Source organism: Microcaecilia unicolor, chromosome 5, assembly GCF_901765095.1.
Source record: "Microcaecilia unicolor chromosome 5, aMicUni1.1, whole genome shotgun sequence".
Classification (NCBI taxonomy): domain Eukaryota; kingdom Metazoa; phylum Chordata; class Amphibia; order Gymnophiona; family Siphonopidae; genus Microcaecilia; species Microcaecilia unicolor.
The window spans coordinates 209,170,925-209,188,463 of NC_044035.1; the positions used below are offsets into that span (position 1 = coordinate 209,170,925).

The following is a 17,539-nucleotide window of genomic DNA, read 5'->3' on the forward strand; positions in this document are numbered from 1 at the left end:
CGTGCAGCACCCGCACCTTTGCTGGGTATAATAAAGCGAATCGGACTCCTTTGTCATACAATCTTTTACATTGACGGCCCATAACTTTCCGCTGATCAGATACTGTGGTCGAGTAGTCCTGAAAAAGCAGGATTTTCTCCCCTTCATATGCAAGGCCCGGTTTATTCCTGTATGCTTGCAGCAGTGCTTCCTTGTCCATATAATTCAACAGCTTTGCTAGCACTTGCCTTGGCCTGTTCTCATTCACTCTTATCACTCCTACTCTGTGCACTCTCTCCACCTGCAGAGGAATTCTACTGGTGTCCAGGCCCAGTTCCTTAGGTAGCCACTGTTCCACCATTTTCCGTAAATCCATTGCTTTCACTGACTCTGGTATGCCCACAAGTCGAAGATTATTTCTTCTACTGCGATTCTCAAGGTCGTCTGCCTTCTGAGTCAGCTGCTCACACTTTCTTTCCAGGGCTGCCACTCGCTCGTTCGTGCTCACCGCTGTATCCTCACATGTCGACACTCTATCCTCCACATGCTGCAATCTGGCGCTCTGGCGTTCCAGCGTCTCGCGAATTTGATCTACCGACGTCTGCAACTTAGTTAGCTTGTCCTCCAACATCGCGGAGATCTGCTGCACCATGTCCCGCACTATGTCCGCTGGTAGCGGGCCCGCCATCACTGTCTCCGGAGCCGCCGCCATCTTGCCTTGTGTCGCGCTGGTATGTTGCTTTCCCCGCGGGGTCTTGGCGGGCATAACCTCCTGCGCTCTTGACGCAGCGCTTTCTTGACTCGTTTTTTTGGTGCCTCTCACCTTCCGCCGCTTGTAATTGCGGAATCGGGAATCACCCCGGGGGGAGATCTTTGATAAAATAGCTGATTTTTAAGCGCTCGAGTCGGAGCCGGTTTCAGAGGCCTCCGCTCAGCTCCACGTCATCACGTGACCTCCCTCCACGTCATCACGTGACCTCCCCTGAGATTCTAATATTATTTAAGACTAGTAAAAAAAGGCCCGTTTCCGACACAAATGAAACAGGCGCTAGCAAGGTTTTCCTTGGAGTGTGTATGTTTGATAGAGAGAGTGTGTGTGAGAGATGGAGTGTGTGTGTCATAGAGAGAATGAGAGAGAGACGGAGACAGCGTGTGTGTGTGTGTGTGTGTGTGTGTCTGTGTGAGAGCGAGAGTGTGTGAGAGACAGAGTGTCTGTGTGTGTGAGACAGAGAGATAGAGTGTGATAGACAGGGAGTGTGTCAGAGAGAGTGTATGTGAGAGACAGTGAGTGTGAGCCCCCACCCTCCCCACCCCTCTGGTCTCAGGACCCCCTCCCCACCTCACTCTCCCCTGCCCCGCCTCCAGCCAACCATGTCCAGTGACCCTCCTCTCCCCCTGCCCCCCCTGCAGCTACCCATGTCCAGCGACCCTCCCCTCCAGCTACCCATGTCCAGCGACCCTCCCCTCACCTCCCCGGCGCATCAAACCCCCTTGCCACCCGCAGATGCCAGTAGTAACGCTGTCCGGCCGCTGCTGCTTCTCCTGTTGAGCAGCAGTGGCCGCTACAAAGACAAAAGAAGCGATAAATGTTTTTAAACCGAGCCCAAATCATTCGCAAATGTCCGAGTCTTAAAACGCAGTCTCTGCAGCCGCTCCTCCTCTCACCTCCACGTCACTGCCCCTGGAGTAAGACCCCAGAGGAGTGCAGTGACGTGACAGGCGAGAGGAGGAGTGGCTGCAGGGACTGCGTTGTAAGACTCGGGCATTTGCGAATGATTTGGGCTGTGTTTAAAAACATTTATCGCTTCTTTTGTTTTTGTAGCGGCCGCTGCTGCTCAACAGGAGAAGCAGCAGTGGCCGGACAGTGTTACTACTGGCATATGCGGGTGGCGAGGGGGATGTTGATGTGCTTCGGGGGGGGGGGGGGGGGGGGGGAGGGGTTCTGTGGTGCCACGCTTTTAGTTTTTTGATTCGCCACTCCCTGTCATTTGCTCCGAAGTGGCAGGGAGCGGCACACTGACAGCTGATTCCCAGGCAGGGGGAGGAGTAGGGAAACACGCAAAGCGTGTTTCTCTACTCCTCCCCCTGCCTGGGAATCAGCTGTTAGTGATGTCATCCTGGCTACGGAACCTAGCTCAGCAACTCCAGGAGCCACGGACACAGGCATTAGAACGTTGGTGGTGAGAATTATTATATAGGATATTCAATAATAAATTGTGGTCTACAACATCAAAGGTGCTCAATAAGTCAAATTGCATAACAAGAGCCCTTTTGCCCTCACATAATACGATATACAACTCAAATGTTAATGCATACAGAAAAGTTTCTGTGCTAAAATTTGTCCAAAACCCAGACAGAGTGATGTAACACATCGAACCTATCCAGGTGGTTCACCAACTGAATAGTTACTAATGCCTCCATAAGTTTGGCCCGAAACAGTATTGAGGCCACCGGTCTATAATTACTATTATAGTGCAAGATTCTCTTATTTTTCGGTTTGAGGGTATGTAACATTTTCCTGACCTCCAATGACACATTCTAGTGTAAGATGACCATTTGCCTTCCAAAAGTCCAAAATGATCACTTTGCACCAAGAATTATTAGCAATGCCACTCTTCTATTTTTCTCCTTTACTACTCAAGAATTATTAGCAATGCCACTCTTCTATTTTTCTCTTTTACTACTATATCTGGGTGTGTCTCTGCTGGGAGAAAGTAAATTATCCTTTGAGCAAGCAGATCACAGAGAATCTCCCCTTCTGGAGATAGGCAGCATACTACCCTGCCCTCCTGTTACAGGCTTAGCCTATTTGCAGTGAAATCTGCTCTTCTCAGTACTATATTGATCAGTTTCTCTACTGGGGAGAGCAAACTTCAGCCTCAAAGCTAACAACCTTTTAGAGAATCTACCTTTTAGAGATAGACTGCCTGCAGACAACAGCTCTGTCCCTGAGTTTAGGCTTCTCATACCTCAGTCTCATTGCTTCTCATCCTTTGAAGTCCATTCCATCCGCTTATTTAACTCGCTGCCACTCCGAGTTGCAGTCATTTACTGACCCCCTGACAAGTCCCTTTCTTCTTTCCTCACTGATTTTGATGTGTGGCTCTCCATTTTTCTTGAACCTTCATCTCCGTCCCTCATTCTTGGCGACTTCAACATCCACGCTAATGACCCATCTTATTCTTATGCTTCTCAATCTGACATCCTCCTACAATCTCCAACTGAGCTCCATCACCCCTACTCACCAGAATGGTCATTGACTTGATCTTGTCCTCTCCTCTATCTGCTTACCCTCCAACTTCTGCGCTTCAGCTCTTCTTCTCTCCGACCACCATCTGATCACCTTCAAACTTCATCACCCTCCCCCTCAGTCCCGCCCAACGCTTACCACTTCTTTCTGAAATTTCCAGGCTGTCGACCCTCCTTCCCTTTCCTCATGCGTCTCTAATCTCCTCTCTTCCATCTTGTCCTCCAAGTCTGTCGACAAGGCTGTCTCCTCCTACAATGCCACTCTTTCCTTTGCTCTGGATACCCTCGCACCCTCCACCAACAGTCCCATATGGCGTACCAACCCTCAACCCTGGCTGACCCCTAGTATCCGATACCTACGGTCCTGTGCCCGCTCTGCTGAACGCCTCTGGCTCAAATCTCGCACCCATGCCGATTTCATTCACTTCAAATTTATGCTGACCTCCTTCCAGTCCTCCCTAGTCCTCGCCAAGCAAGACTATTACACTCAACTGACTAATTCTCTTGGCTCTAACCCTCGTCGCCTCTTCGCTACCTTGAACTCCCTCCTCAAAGTACCCTCAGCTCCTACCCTCCCCCTCTCTCTCTCCTCAATCACTGGCTGATTACTTTCATGACAAGGTCCAGAAGATCAACCTTGGATTCTCTGCGAAGCCGCCTCCTCTTCTTCCCTTAACCCACTCCCTTAATCACCCAAAGCCTCCTTCTCTTCCTTTCCTGATATCACCGAAGAGGAAATCGCCCACTTTCTTTCCTCCTCGAAATGCACTACCTGTCCCTCTGATCCCATTCCCACCAACTTACTTAACTCCATTTCTCCCACTATCACCCCCTCTATCTGTCACATCCTCAACCTCTCTCTTTCTACTGCAACTGTCCCTGACGCCTTCAAACATGCTGTGGTCACACCGCTCCGCAAAAAACCGTCATTGGACACTTCCTGTCCTTCCAACTACCGTCCCATCTCCCTCTTACCCTTCCTCTCCAAGTTACTTGAGCGTGCCGTTCACAGCCGCTGCCTTGATTTTCTCTCCTTTCATGCCATCCTTGATCCGCTTCAATCCGGCTTTCGCCCTCTACATTCGACTGAAACAGCGCTCATTAAAGTCTGTAATGATCTATTCCTCTCGCCAAATCCAAAGGCCATTACTCCACCCTTATCCTGCTCGATCTATCCGCTGCTTTTGACACTGTCAATCATAGTCTTCTTCTTGTCACAATGTCCTCGTTTGGATTTCACGGCTCTGTTCTTTCCTGGTTCTCCTCTTATCTCTCCCACCGTACCTTCAGAGTGTATTCTGATGGATCATCCTCCACCCCTGTCCCACTCTCAGCTGGAGTTCCTCAGGGATCTGTCCTTGGCCCCCTTCTTTTTTTTCCATTTACTCTTTTTCCCTGGGCTCTCTGATCTCATCTCACAGTTTCCAGTACCATCTTTATGCCGACGACAGTCAGCTCTACCTCTCCATGCCTGACATTACTGCTGAAACCCAGGCCAAAGTTTCAGCATGCTTGACCGACATAGCTGCTTGGATGTCACACTGCCACCTGAAACTGAACATGGCCAAAACTGAGCTTGTCTTTCCCCCCAAGCCCACCTCGCCCCTCCCCCCATTCTCTATTTCAGTAGATGCCACCCTCATCCTCCCTGTCTCATCTGCTCGCAACCTAGGAGTCATCTTTGATTCCTCCCTCTCCTTTTCCGCTAACATCCAGCAGACGGCCAAAACCTGTCGCTTCTTTATCTACAACATTAGCAGAATTCGCCCCTTCCTCTCTGAATACGCTACCAGAACCCTTATCCAAATCCTTGTCACCTCTCGCTTGGATTATTGCAATTTGCTTCTCACTGGTCTTCTGCTCAGCCATCTCTCCTCTCCAGTCTGTCCAAAATTCTGCGGCGCGACTTATTTTCCGCCAAAATCGTTTTACCCACACTAGCCCGCTCCTCAAGTCACTTCACTGGCTCTCTGTCCGCTTCCGCGGACAGTTCAAACTTCTCTTACTGACCTTTAAATGCATCCATTCTGCAGCCCCCCATTACCTCTCCTCTCTCCCTACATTCCTCCCCATAATCTCCGCTCGCTGGACAAATCTCTCGTCGTCCCCATTCTCCTCCACTGCTAATTCCAGGCTTCGTTCCTTTTTCCTTGCGGCACCTTATGCCTGGAATGGACTTCCTGAGCCTGTACGTCTAGCTCCATCTCTACCTGTTTTCAAATCTATGCTGAAAACCCACCTTTTCACCACTGCTTTTGGCTCCTAACCACTACTCAATTCCCCTATCCTTGTTCCTTCTCACCCACTACTTTCCTCACCCTTAATTGTCTTGTCTCTCTGTATTTTTAGATTGTAAGTTCTATCGAGCAAGGACTGTCTCTCTGTGTCAGGTGTTCAGCGCTGCGTGCGTCTGGTAGCGCTATACAAATGTTAATAATAATAATTTTCTATTGGTTAGAATGAAAACATCCAAAGTGATCTAGAGGCCAACAGAATTTCAGTTTTGATGCCGAAACTGGCCCAAAATCATTTTTCTGCCCGGTTTCGGTCAAAAAGCTACAGCCATGGTTTTGGCCAAAACTGCCCAAATGTTTTCAGAAGAAGCCAAAAATTTGTGCTTTGTCCTGTTTTCTCTCCCTCCCTTCTCCTCTAAGGGTAAATTAGGCCTTACCTGCTAATTTGCTTTCCTTTAGTCCCTCCGGACCGGCCCAGAATGTGACTGATGGGTTGTGTACGCCTTCCAGCAGGTGGAGACTGAGAAAAAAAACTGTGACTAGAGAGCCAATAAGAGCCCTTGCCAGCTAGAGAAAGATCCAGTAATAAAGTACCAAAGCAGAAATAAAGTCATAGAATAAACACCTAAACTGTGCATCCAAAAACCTGAGCAGCTACCGGCACACTGCCAACAAAGGGTGAGTGCCTTCCAACATGACAAGATCCTTCGAACAGGACATGTCAGTAAAACAGAGAATCTCTTTCTTGTTTATGCATATGTATTCATTAAAATCTTAATTCTTGTAATAAACTAGCAACACAGCTGCAAGAAATAACTCGTAACTTTAGAGAAAAAATTCACAGATACTTGAAGGGAGGGATCTGGGCTGGTCCGGAGGGACTAAAGGAAAGCAAATTAGCAGGTAAGGCCTAATTTACCCTTCCTTAGCGTCCCTCTGGACCGGCCCAGAATGTGACTGATGGGAAGTAACAAAGCAGTGAAATTATGGGAGGGACCCTAACAGCCCCGCCGACAAAACTCGCACTCCGAAAGCAACCTGTCGACGACTGAGTACGTCTAAACGGTAGTGCTTAGAAAAAGAATGCAAGGACAACCAGGTCACCGCCCTACAAATGTCTTCTGCCTGTCTTCTCGTACAGTGAGCCTTAACATGTTCTGGTACAGATTTCCCCAAAAGGAGATAAGCTGAAGCAATCATCTCTTTAAGCCAACAAGATATAGTGGGTTTAGAAGTCGTGAACCCCTTGGGCACACCTCCAATCAGAACAAACAAATGATCAGACCGTCGAACGTCCTCAGTAGACTTAACATAGTGTTTCAACACTCGTTTAACATCCAAACACTTCAAAAGTCTCTGCTCCTCTGAGCCGGAGAAAGAACCTAATACAGCCAATACCACCGGCTGAGAAACATGAAACCTAGTTACCATCTTGGGAAGAAAGGAAGGAACTGACCACAGCACCACTCAATGAGAACAGAACTCCAAAAACGGAGATCTACACGACAACGCCTGCAACTCCGAAACTCGCTGAGCCGAAGCAATAGCTACCAAAAACACTGTCTTTAGAGTCAAGTCCTTCAGAGTACAAGACGACAAAGGCTCGAAGGGAGGCTTTGTAAGAATCGTAAGCACCAAATTCAGATCCCAACAAGGAAAAGAACATTGAGAGGGGGGACGAAGATTCACGCCCTTGAAAAAACGCACCACATCCGGATGACTAGCTAACGATCTCTCCTGGACACGACCATGAAAACACGATAAAGCCGCAATTTGCACTTAAGAGAAGCCAAAAAGGCCCTTATCAAAACTTCGCTGCAAAAATCCAAAATTTGCGGAACCGAAGCACTAAAAGGAGATAAGCTAAAATCCTTACACCAGTCCTCAAAAATCCACCAAGTGCACACATAGTTCAAAGAGGTACACCAACGACGAGAGCGAAGCATCATAGCAATGACCTCAGCAGATTAACCCCTCTTAATCAGCTTAGCCCTCTCAAGAGCCAGGCCAGGCAAGACAGAATAAATCCGGATGAACGACCGGCCCCTACAACAAAAGATCTTGCGTGACCGGCAGCCTGAAGAGAAGATCCACCAAAAGACGTCGACGGTTGACATACCACGGTCTTCGAGGCCAATCCGGTGCCACCAGAATCAGACGTCCCCTGTGCGTCTCGACCTTGTGAAGAAGACGTCCTATCAGAGGCCAAGGAGGAAAAGCATACAGTAGATCGGTTGACCAAGACTGAAGAGCATCCACACCCTGCGCTTTGGGATCCTTGCAACGACTGAAGAACAGAGGACGTTTTGCATTGTGCGCGGAGGCAAACAGGTCCACCCTGGGCAACCCCCAACGATTGACCAGGAGCTGAAACACCCCTTCACTGAGCGACCACTCGCCCGGATCGAGCATGTGCCAACTTTAAAAATCTGCTTGAACATTTAGGATCCCTGCCACGTGAGCCGCTGAGAGCCACCAGATGAACTTCCGCCCATTGAATCAAGAGCGATGCCTCTCGCTCCAACAGCAGACTCCTCGTCCCTCCTTGCCGCTTAATATATGCTACCGCTGTGGCATTGTCTGACATTACTCGCACCGCTCGGCCTCTCAGGAGATGAAGGAACCACTGGAGCACCAGACGAATTGCTCTGGTCTCCAGCAGGTTGATTGACAACAATGTCTCCTGATGAGACAAGAGACCCTGAGCAAACTGGCCTTGACAGTGAGCTCCCCAGCTGCTTAGACTGGCAACCGTCGTCACCACTGTCCAGTTGGGCTGATCTAGAGGCATACCTTTGTTCAAGTTGGCGCCCTACAGCCACCAACGCAGACTGGTCTTCACTGGAAGCAAGAGAGGCAAAGCTTGATGAAGGGAATCCCTCTGGGACGACCATCTCGACAGAAGAGGCCGCATGTGCGTTCTGGTCCAGGGCACCGCCTTGATCGCCACCACCATAGAGCCTAAGATCTGTAGATAGTCTCTTGCAGACGGACTCGAATTCTGCAAGAAGAGACAAATCTGAGCCTGCAACTTGAGAACCCTGGCCTGCGGAAGAAACACTCAACCCTGCCCCGTGTCGAACTGGACTCCCAGATACTCTATTGACTGAGAAGGCTAAAACAGCTCTTCTGTACATTGACTACCCAACCTAGGGACTGCAATAAATCTACTACCCAAGCAGTTACCTGAACACTCTCCTGATAAGACTTTGCCCGGATCAACTGTAGCATGATACCAGAGTTGTTTAAATATTTTGTTAGATCAGATACAAAGATACTTTGCCCGGATCAACTGTAGCATGATACCAGAGTTGTTTAAATATTTTGTTAGATCAGATACAAAGATATTTGGTTCTGCTGCAAAGAGATTTCAAGTTCCTCTTCTCCTCCCACCTGGAAGACTGAACAAAACCTTGGCTGGGTGTGAATATCCATGCATCAGCATAATAAAAGCTCAAAGATGAAACAGCAGACACCGAGACTGGGGGTTTGTGAAACTCCACCTATCACAAAGACTCATATTGAAAGCCATTTGCCAGCAGAAGTCCAGACCATGTGACCATGCTTCTCTGCAAACTACAATACCCAGGAATCAGTAGCCCCTAAGTTTTCCATAGGAACATTATAAAAGCTAGGAGCATGTTGCTCTCTTGGCTTCTCTTCTCTTTTGCTGCTCTCTCCTCCCTCACCACTGGCTGCTGTAAGGATCTCTGGGTTGCCTCATGCTGCCCATCGCTCAGCTGGATAACAGATTCTCCAACAATTCTGCAACCAAGACTTCGTAAGTTAACTTATGATTTAGATATGTTATCTTGTCACAAATTTTTCCTGTAAGCAACATCCTTTAAAAACTACCTCTCGCTTGTAACATTATTACATTACCTGTATTGTAAATAAACCCTTTTAAAGTGGAATATATGGCCTTTTATGTTCCGAGCACACATTCCTAAACCTTGCAGTGCAGGTTAATGTAATTTCACAAATATAATATTTAATTCACCTTTATTCTTACAAATGCAAATCTTATTACCTTATAGGTAATTGGTGGAGAACAGAATATTGAATCAATATATATTTCAACACAAGTAACATTTACTGTAACACAACCAATCGTCTAAGTAAGGATGCACCAAAATGTCTTCCATTCTGAGAGCCGCCGCTACAACAACCATGACCTCGGTAAATGTACGAGGAGCAGTTGCAAGACCGAAAGGAAGGGCCCGAAACTGAAAATGCAGACCTAGCACAGCAAAACGCAGGAAACGTTGATGTGCAGGACGAATTGGAATGTGAAAATAGGCTTCTGTAAGATCGAGAGAAGTCAGAAACTCTCCGGGCCTTACTGCAACGACGGACCGCAGAGTCTCCATCCGAAAAGAGGGTAGTTTTAGGGCCCGATTGACCGCCTTGAGATCTAAAATCGGACAGAAAGAACCCTCTTTCTTGGGCACCAGAAAATAAATGGAGTAATGGCCCTGACACCGTTCCGCCCAAGGAAATGGACAAATTGCTCGAAGGTCTAGAAGCCTGCGAAGAGTCTGTATGTCGGCTATAGCCTTGAAGCGAGAACAACAAGGAGATTCTAGGAACGCATCTGACAAAGGATGAGCAAACTCTAAAGCGTACCTGTCTCAAATAACCTCTAAGACCCACTGAGGTAATCTGGGCCCACCTCTCTTGAAATTGAGCTAAGCGAGCGCCCACTTGAACTAGAGGCTGGGCCCGCACACCTTCATTGTTGTGGGCGGGAGGAGGAGGAAAGAGAACTCCCTGCCTCTCGACCTCCCCGACGACCTCCTCGCAAAGACTGAGTCCTTTGAAAAAATCTGGAGCGTTGTCCCTGAAAAACTCTGGCTGGCCAAAAACGACGAAAATCATGGCCCCTACCACGAGCTGAGAAATTGCCACGACCAGATCCTCTCGGACGATCCTCCGGCAACCTAGGAACCTTAGCCTCACCCAGGCTATTCACCAGCTTGTCCAATTGTTCTCCAAAAAGAAGAGAGCCCTTAAAGGGAAATTTACTCAGCTTAGACTTAGAGGCCGCATCCGCCGACCAACCACGGAGCCATAGTGTACAACGAGCTGCAACCGAAAGGGCCATAGACTTAGAAGAAGCCCGTAGCAAATCATAAAGGGCATCTGCCAAAAAAGCTGAACCCATTACCAGCTTAGCTACTTCCTGATCAATAGCCAAAAGATCATCTGAAGAACGATCCAAAATCTTCTCAGACCAGCGGAAACAGGCTCTCGCTACCAAGGAGGCACAAATTGCAGCCTGTACTGCCAAAGCCGAAACATCAAATGAATTCTTCAACAAGGATTCAATACGGCGATCCTGGGGATCTCGCAGAGCTGTACCACCATCTACCGGGACAGTATTTCGCTTGGTAACCGCGGAAACCACCGGATCCACTACAGGAGAGCGTAAAAGGTCTTTATCTCCATCAGGAACCGGATAAAGCCTGCCAATGGACCTAGCTAGCCAAAAAGCAGAATCAGGAAACTGCCACTGAGCCTGAATAATATCCCTAATATCCTGATGCATAGGAAAAGACTTACCCACTCTGCGAATACCCTTGACCAGCAAAATCCACCTTTCTGGGCTCCGAGACCACAAGATCCTGATCATCAAAATGCAAGGTAGAAGAAACCTGTGAAATGAGCTCCTGAAGAGACTCTTCCCCCTCAACTGCCTGCTCTAGTTCCTCAGGAAATTCATCCTCAGGGAACCAAGTCCCCTCCTCTAAACAAGGCATGCTGTGCTGAGGGCCAAAAGAGACCTCCTGTTCTGCTTCCACAGCTTGTCTGGCCCGTTTCACAGGCAGAGAAGATCCCTCCAGAGGAGCACTTCCTGGAGGGTCTACAGGAGCCGCCTTGTGTAATAAAAAGGCTTGGTACATTTGTACCACGAACTCTGGAGACAAGCCTGCATTAGTTGGAGCAGATGAAGCAGGAAGAGAGGCCTGGGACGCAGCACTCGGCGAAGCCTCTAAGATGGCGGCGTTTCCTGCCAAAACCGCGACTGGGAGAGAAGCAGACGCAACCGGCACAGAAATGCCCGAATCGGCTCTCCTCCCCCCCCCCCCCCCCCCCAGCATCGAAGAAGCGGCCGAAATACTAATATCTGTACGCTGCTCTTGTAAAACCTCTGCAGCAGTGCAAAACTTACAGACGTCGCTTGCCCCGAGGCCCCGACGCTAACAAACCGAGCACCGCCAAAGTTTTTCCGACATCGCGATGAACAGCTGATTCCAAAAACAAAACTGGCACTTTAACTAAACCACGAAGAGCCGCTTAAAAAAAAACAAAACAACAGCTGTGCTGCAAGAAGCGAACCTAACAGCCTGAATCGCAATGCCTTGGGCTTTTTTTTTTTTTTTTTTAATGCAGCTGCCTCTCCCTTGCTCTCAAAAGCTCTTCTCACAAAAAGTTTGAGGAAAGTTTTGCTTAATTCTTTTTCTTAATAAAATGCTGAGCCAATACAGCAAAAGCAAAAAGGGAGGCAAAGGGGGGAGGGACTCGGGCCACCCGAGTATAACACCCCCGAGGCACAAAGAGACCCCCAGGGGGCCTCAGCCTCTATAAAGCAGGGTTTTTTTTTAAATGCACAGAAACTAATAGAAGAAACCTGTATACACAATAGAAAAAATACAGAATAGAGAAAGAATGAGACTGATGGGCTCACCACCTTCCACCTGCAGGAGACTGAGATTACTGGATCTTTCTCTAGCTAGCAAGGGCTCTTATTGGCTCTCTAGAGTCACAGTTTTTTTCTCAGTCTCCACCTGCTGGAAGGCATACACACATTCTGGGCCGGTCCGGAGGGACACTAAGGAAACAAGAGTTGCCTTCCCCCCTGCAGGTACCCATCAGGCCTATCTTACAATCCCTGGCAGTCTAGGGGTGTACTATCCAAACTCTGGGTTTTCTTTAAAAATCGGTTTCAATACTGGTACTCAACAACTTAACCAGAAACCTTATTACAAAATCAAAAAAACAAAAAAATTAGATTAAATTAAATTAAACGTGCTCAGGTCTAGGGGTGTAGTCAGGGCAAGAGTGATCCCCAGTCGCCCCTGCCCAAGCAGGCTGTTCTCAAAATGGCTGCCATGATCTCTAGTGGAACTCTCACAAGACTGCCGCAAGAGATTACAGCAGCCATTTTGAGAATAGAGTTGCACAGGCAAGATTTACTAGGGATCATTCCTGCCCTGACTACACCACGACACTGTAAGGGATTGTATGGTAGTGTGGGGGGGGGGGGGGGGGGTGGAAGATACTCTGCACTTTTTTCTATAATGTGATTGCAAGTAATGCAGTTATGATCTTGCATAGTAGTTTATATGGTAAAGAGTACTCCAAAAAAATGCTTTTGATACAAAAGTTTAGCTGGAAAGTATCTAAATTTGGGATGATAAGCTCCTAAGAAATTCGCCTCTCTGTGGAGCTATAGCATCAGCTGTCATTTCAAATATGGTGCAAAGTCAGCCATTGTAAAAGAACTGTGACTTTTAGTTTCAGTTTACATTAGCTGAGGTCCATATGTGAAGGCTTTTTTGCTTGGAGATAAAATACGGTCTTTCACTGTTATCTCTCTATATAAAAAGCAACACCAACGTTCTATGAAGCCTCCAGCCGGAAGTGTGAAGGGGGCGAGATATCCGGTTTCCCTATGAGTATCTGCCCCGCCCTCTCTGTAACACAGTCAGTGAAGGAAAACAGCAGAGCACAAAATCAAATCCCTGGCTCTGTAACAGTGAAGGACTCAGAGGGGGGAGGGGAGAGAGGCCAGAGGGCAGGAAAACACACACTCCCACATGCACACAGAAGAAAACATTGCTAGCCCCCGTTTCATTTGCATCAGAAACGGGGCTTTTTTACTAGTATATATATATATAGAGAGAGAGAGAGAAAGAAAGTGGGGGGGGGGGGGGGGGGGTCTTGGATACTATTTAGGTGATTCTAAAGAATTTCCTGCCTGTTGGGTATGATGAAGATGCAGAATTTTAATCAAACTTGTGACATGCAGAAGCTAGATTCTATGAGAAAAACTTGAAGATAGTTTTCAAGCACAAGTACTTGTCAGCTTATAGTGGTAGTCGATAAATGATTACAACAAAGTAAAGTTGATATATTAGAAAATAATTTGAGAAATATATTGCTCTTGACTGTAATTTTTCAGAGCATATAGTCCTCACATTCAGTAACATCAATGGGCTTTTTTAGATTGGGCATCAGGCTGGTATAATGTCTGCAGTGTAGACCAGTGTCTGGACTCCTGTACCCTATTTTAAAAAGAATGTATATCATGGTTGTCTTGAATCAGTTTTATAACTAAATATAAAACAGGAAACATCTCAATACTACTTTCTCTTGTTACTTGTGCACAGTTTGGGTAAGCATAAAGAGCTGGTAATCATAATTTTTAACACATTCTCACAAAGGTCCTGTCTCAGACAATATTTAACTACATCTGCATTGACTTGGGAACCTAAACGGGCCACATGTGTTATGAAGTTTTTGTTAAAATAGTTTTCCCAGTTATCAACCTGTACTTGTAATTCCTGGGACTGGAGGCTAATAATATACTGTGGGTTTAGCAGAGGGCTGCTGATTGAAAGCTCCAACTATATATACCCAATAGGCCTTATTGGTTCACATTCACACAATCAAACTTAGTTTTCAGTTGAAACCAGATAACTTTTAGCTGCAGTTTCAGCTGAAAGTGTTCAAACAGATTTGTTGGCCAAAAATTAAAAAAAAAAAAAATCACTTTTACTCTGCTTCTAAAGTGATCACAACTTCAGCCTCCGAGAGTCCTCTTACGGCATGAGCCCAGTGTTTTCTTTTGTGTTTTTCCTGATGCAGTGATATTTATAAATGCTGTAATCAATTTGTAATGAATGAGCCACACTGTTCTCGTTAGGCCTTTCTATGTACAGGCCTCTTTTTAACATTAGTATTTTGAACCCAAAAAGGCAGAAACTCATTCCCTGAAAACTGTGCAAATGCCAAAACAGAAAAACAATGTAACTACGTCCATGACAGAGACCAAAAAAAGCTGTAACTGTGTATGTAGGGCATTCCCATGTAGGATAAAAACCTTGAAACAAAACAAAATCATACACGCTAGTTTAAAAAAAAGGGGGGGGAGGGGGAGGGAGTACAGTGCCTTTATCAAGCAAATTAAAATTTCACTATTGCAAAGAAAACAGATTTCAAAAACCTACAATGATGTTGTCTACCTTCGTGGTGCCCCCCCCCCCCCACCCCAAGCATTAAAAAAAAAAACAAACCTGGTACAGCATTGACATTCGCGTCTTAAAAAAATATTTAAAGGAATACTAAAAACAATTATTCAAAAGAAGATCTCAATACCGTTTCTCACGTTAAACGTGCCTTCGCTTGCTTAGGGATACAGTCTGGCACCAATCGTTAATCTTGATATTTGTCAAAGTTAACTCATGTTTTATTTTATCTGACTGCGTTTTCATTTTAAAACACAGCTATTTGCTTACTCAGCTACCCAATAATGCAATTCACGGAGTACCTAAGGTCGGAATTCAGCACCACAATAAACCAACCATTTTCAGCACGGACATTGCGAGCACATCCAAAAAGGCCCCGCGACCCCAATCCTTCTAACGGAAAAGAACATACAAGAATTCGATATTTTCTGACACAGTGAGATTTGCTCAGCACCATCAACGCGACCCCCGGCCTAATGTACATCTATCTACCCACAAAACTCCAGCTTCTCCCACCCTACTGCTCTCATCGGGTAGTAAAATATTTTCATTTCCCTTCATCAGACCCGTAACGGATCCTCAAGATACCATTCCAAACCAGTACAGCTCAAAGCAGCCGCGAATGAAAGACTTAAAGATGGACTCACTCTTCCTCTTTCCAGAGCTCTCACTCTACCAGGCCTCCTCACCACACCAGATGCCACCCCAACAGTGGGATTAATCTCAGTAACCAATCAGATCGAGGTATTGTGACGTCACATAAAAGGGACGTGCACAAACCCAGCTTCTTGAAGTCATCATCGTCAGCGTTTACACACGAAACAACAACCCTTCAGCTCAGCGGCTGTTACGTTAACGTCTGATTGGAAAACGTGTGTGCCCACGTATCTGTATGCAATATAATTATTCGTTAGCAGTTATAGTCAACCAAAAAGATAAGGACAGAGAGGCTTGGAACGCAACCTGTCAGAGCTGTGGTTGGTAGATGTGCTGAAGGAATAGTTTTTGCGATTGGTTCTTGATTTCAGTTCGGCCGGAAGGTGGGGTTTCCTGGCTACCACCAGTTTTGTTTTGGGGTGTTTTTTTTTTAGCTAAGGACGCTGCGGCCTTTAGAGTGATGGTGGTAGGTTACTCGTTGGAGCCTTTACCGTACACTGGAGGAGACCCTGGATGGGTGGTGCTGTGGAGCCGGTGAGCAGTACTTAGGAAGGTGTGTGATGGGAGCAAGGGGAAGAAGTTCTTCGTAAAACCCATGGAGCTTCGAGGGGGAACTCAGGCCTGCTCCGCAATTTTCTGGAGACAGCTTCCAGATAACTGAGAAAGGAAATTGACTTTCAGGATCTGAAACTGTTACTGCACAATTCTCTTTTTCCCCACGGTCCTATGTATTTCAGCCCCATTACATTATATCACATTACGCTTCTTATATTCCGATAATACTACATAGTTCTAAGTGGATAACATTGAAAGAAGCTAGGTAATTCATCTAGAAAATTACAAATAGCGATATATTAAAATTACAATGTTGTCTATTTCATTCATAAAGCACATAAGAGCTAGTTTTAAGAAGTTGGTGTAGGGGTGTTACACGCAACAACCCTCCTTGGGCACAGTAAAGGCGTTTGCTCAAGGTGGAGGGGCAGCACCTATTGCATTTATTAAACTTATACTTAATTCTACCAAAACTTCTAGCAACGCCAGGGATCCAAGTTACCCGGATTTCTGACCACATCCTGGTGCATTATAGGACTTGCAACACTGATTTCAATGAGCAAGGTTAGTCACTACAAATCCCACTCGGCTTTGGGATGCAAGTTCAAAACCAGGACTGGCCAAAAAGTCTCCATCCTAGAACTGGGTAACTTGGTGCATCTGCAATGTGCTATAGATTCATTCCTCAGAAAAACAAAGTGGGAAGTGGACCAATGACTTCAGGACGTCGAGACTAAGGTAGTATAAAGAAGAATAAACTTTATTGTAGACTCGACACAGTACTGTATTTCGGCCTCAGGCCTGCCTCAAGAGTCTTGAGTGATGTAAAAAAAATTTTGAATTACTGGTTCGTCTTGAGTGGTACTAAATAAATATGTTTTCAAATGCCGGATGGTCTTATCAAAGACTTTCTAGATCATCAAACAGAGATGTAGCAGGACGAAAACGCATTTATTTAGTACCACTCAAGACGAACCAGTAACTCAAAAATTTTTTTACATCGCTCAAGACTCTTGAGGCAGGCCTGAGGCCGAAACACAGTACTGTGTCGAGTCTACAATAAAGTTTATTCTTCTTTATACTACCTTAGTCTCGACGTCCTGAAGTCATTGGTCCACTTCCCACTTTGTTTTTCTGTATCTGCACCCCATGGGATTTTGTGTTCATCCACTTTATGGATAGCCTTCCCTGATAGATTCATTTCTTGCCAATCTCACCATTTCAAGCATATTTGTGAGGGACAATTTTAAAAGTCAGTGTACAGACTTTAGCATTACCCTCTGCGATTTTGCTAAGCACGTATTCTTTTTTCCAAGGTTCAGGATTTTCTCCGTGTGCTGGTTGCGTGTTTTACAGGACCCCTGAGGAAGATTCCACAGGCAAAACACATGACACATCTTCTTTTTAACATTGGAGAATAAACCTTTGAACTGTTCTGGTCATCTTGTGATTTGGTTTTTCTTGGGATCTTCCACTCTTTTTGTTCCTCTGGTTTCCTTTGTGGAAGCGTTGGTCTTCTTTCTCTGGCTCAAAAATCAGTTATAAACAACAGTTATGGAAGGAAATGGGACTTGATATACCACCTTTCTGTGGTTTTTGCAACTACATTCAAAG

The 17,539-nt window shown here is 46.3% G+C and overlaps 2 protein-coding genes across 3 annotated transcripts in view; one reads left to right on the forward strand and one right to left on the reverse strand.

Moving 5' to 3' along the window:
* Positions 1 to 15,462, reverse strand: part of RSPRY1 (ring finger and SPRY domain containing 1) — a 663,702-nt gene extending 648,240 nt beyond the window's left edge. For both annotated transcript variants that reach the window (XM_030203731.1, XM_030203729.1), the window contains exon 1: positions 15,361 to 15,462. The gene's annotated coding sequence lies outside the window, so the exon portion shown is untranslated. The remainder of the gene's footprint in view (positions 1 to 15,360) is intronic.
* Positions 15,463 to 15,655: 193 nt separating this feature from the next.
* The window catches only part of ARL2BP (ADP ribosylation factor like GTPase 2 binding protein), a 332,657-nt gene continuing 330,773 nt past the window's right edge, over positions 15,656 to 17,539 (forward strand). Inside the window, exon 1 of the mRNA XM_030203732.1 lies at positions 15,656 to 15,923. The gene's annotated coding sequence lies outside the window, so the exon portion shown is untranslated. The remainder of the gene's footprint in view (positions 15,924 to 17,539) is intronic.